Below are 2,966 nucleotides of genomic sequence, written 5' to 3'. Positions count from 1 at the left end.
GAGGGACCCCGCCTACTCACAGCGCTCTCCTCCCGCAGTGCTCGGCCGGCTGTCACACTTTCTCTCCTCCCCGCTGGGACACAGAGCAGCACACAGCGGGGAGGAAAGAAACCAGGGATGCGCCGATGTTTCGGCAGAAAAATTGCACTTTCCGCATTATGCCAAAAGTGCCATTTTCGGCCAATATGTTTTGGCGGCCGATATATCGGCGCATCCCTAATATTTACAGCAATGCAGAATGGCACAGGCAACAATAGCATTTCTGTATAAAGAACTGCTGAGATTTGTAGTCCTCAGCAGGAGATTGCTTGTATGTCATACAGCAATCGCCTGCTGATAAAAGCGGTACCAAGAGCAGCCGTGTTCTTGTTTTAACCACTTCTGCGGGCCGCGGTCTATAGACGTACGGCGGCCCGGAAGTGGTTAAAGTGACATTAAAGTCAATTTTTTTTTTATTCCTCCCCCCAATGTAAATGCCAGCACTTTCCTTAACTGATGTCTCTTGAAGGAGAACTACGAGATCAGGGCTTTCCCCCATAGTTCTCCTCAGGGTGACACAAACTAGCGTCCTCCCGTCACCCTAGGCTCAGTATATAGGGAGCTACAGCTCGCGGTACACTGAGACCGCCGCAGCCGGGACGGATCCCGATACTGTGGAGATCCGCCCAGCCGCATGAGTGACAGCTGGCTCTGCCTATCTAGAGCTGTACCCGCCCCGTCCAATCCGCCAGTCAGCACTGGCGGATCGGAGCGGGGAGGGGGGAATCCAGCCCCTCCCCCTGTCACGCAGAGAGCCGTGACAGGATCGAGAGGTGAGCGAACGCCGGTATGTGTTCCCTCACCTCCCAATCTCCTGAGCCGACCTGTGACAGTCTCATTGTCACAGGTCGGCTAGAACTATGAGGTGAGTGAAAAGCCCCTCCCCCTCCCCATAGTTCTCCTTTAATCCGATCTTCTTCTTTCCTGATGTTTTCATCTGTCCCTCCAGCGCTGACTCCTCTTGCTGGCACTTCCTGTCCCACGGTGTCTGCATGCAGGTGCATGCGTCCATAGACTCACCTTGCGTCTCTCCTCATCTCCCGCCCGAAAATCCGAACTGCGCATGCACCCGCCCCAAGATGCTTTGTGGTCCGTCCGAGCAGTTTCACATTTTCTGGGTAAGTTTAAACCGCTGTTAAAGCGTTTTGGTCTCCATCTCCTGCTTGCTCGCCTTATATATATATGCAAAAAGGCCGGAGGGTTTAATGACCCTTTAATACTCACCTGATCCCTGGAACGACCGACAAGCGCAGCGTCCCGACTCTCACGCTGTCATTATATGCAGAGCGTGCGCGTTACTACTTAAACAGGCGCGCGCAGTGTGCAGCTTCTGAGAAGATACGCTATGAGCGTAGCGGGGAAGGCGGCTGCGCATTTTGCATCGCTCCCGCTACGCTCATAGCGTATCTTCTCAGAAGCTGCACACACCGCGCCGGTTTACGTAGTAACGTGCACGCTCTGTATGCATATTCAGGCAGCGTGAGAGGATGAACACTGCGCGAATCGCATTCCGGTGGAGAGACCAGGGGCCCGCCGGGCGCTGGATACTGATCCGGCGGCCGGCATCTTGCTTGGTGCCTCCCCAGAGCCTGAGGCCCCGGTGCGCAAGCACCGGTGGTAGTTCCGCCACTGTATCTGGGTCTCCTGCTGGCCTCGTGTGCTGACCACCAATAATAGATGAAGTGTCATTAGTTATATAAATGTATCCGCAGGAAATGTCTTTAGATTCTGGAATTGTTGAGTTGTAGAGCTGCTTCTAGAGTAGTCTCAGGAAGATGATTGGAAGAAGCTCGAATACCGGCCACGAGAACGCATTGTGATTTGTGAAAGGAGGTAGAGATTTGCAGCGGGTTTGTATTTGTTCGGAGCAATGTATTGATGACCCGGAACTTGAGGCGGAATGTACAGATGTCGTCTTCATCCCATAGCAAGTAATTGGATTGTAACAGTCAATTGAATAAAGGTGTAACCAGCTGAGACCGCGTACTTGCAGTTTGTGAAGATTCGCTCCCACGGCGCCCCCCGGAGGCTATTCAAGGAATTGCTGGTTATTTCATCCCCCATACAAAGGGAGTGATTGCTGAGGGAGTCAGGGGAACGAGTTCCCGCAGCCCTGAGTGGGAGGAAGTGGCTGCTGGGGCGAGATAGAAGGGGGCACTCGTCCGGCCCAATAGTGAGAGGTTCGGTGCGGAGACTAGGAGGTCCTTGCCCGGCGTCATACACACTCGCACAAACGCCAGGCAAGTGACCCCGTCGACCTTACGAAGAGGAAAGGGGAGGAGCCGCGTGACGTCTTTGCTGGTGACCCCGTCGCGTTGTTCCCCCGACGGAGCCGCGGGGCGCGCCGGAACCGGGCGACGGGTAAGTTTGTTACACTCCCTTAGTCAGTGTCCCCCTCTATCCAGCACATTGATGTGTAGAGGACACAGATTCTGAGGAACAGGAGGCGGAGTTATGAAGAACAATGGACGGATTGAATGGGACTCTTTGTATATAGACATGCGCACCAGCAAAACATTTGTTGCGATTCGTTTCGGTTGAGAAAGTCAAAATCGTTTTGGAATTCGGATTCCGACGAAATTCGTACGAACTTTCGTTTCGTTCGCTCGTTGCAGCAAAGTGACATTTAAGAGGGAAAATAAGTTTTTTTTGTTCTCTAATGTCACTTTGCTGCAACGAACGTTCGTCCAAAAAAAAAACGAATTTGGAAATTCGGATCCGTTTGCATTCGTTATATCTGTAATTCCGATACATCCGAATCTCCGAATTTACGAAATTTCGATTGGGAACGAAACGAATCGCACATTTCTATTTGTATATATTGTCTCCACGGTGACAGCGCTGACTCCGTTCCTGAGGAAGTCCAGAAGTGGCGTTATGCAGCGACATCATCAAACTTGGCGGCGCCCTCCCTCCTCCCAGAGGGA

The sequence above is a fragment of the Nanorana parkeri genome, unplaced genomic scaffold, assembly GCF_000935625.1.
Source record: "Nanorana parkeri isolate BGI_ZX_2015 unplaced genomic scaffold, ASM93562v1 scaffold3151, whole genome shotgun sequence".
Taxonomy (NCBI): Eukaryota; Metazoa; Chordata; class Amphibia; order Anura; family Dicroglossidae; genus Nanorana; species Nanorana parkeri.
Note: the sequence above shows the minus strand (reverse complement) of the source record.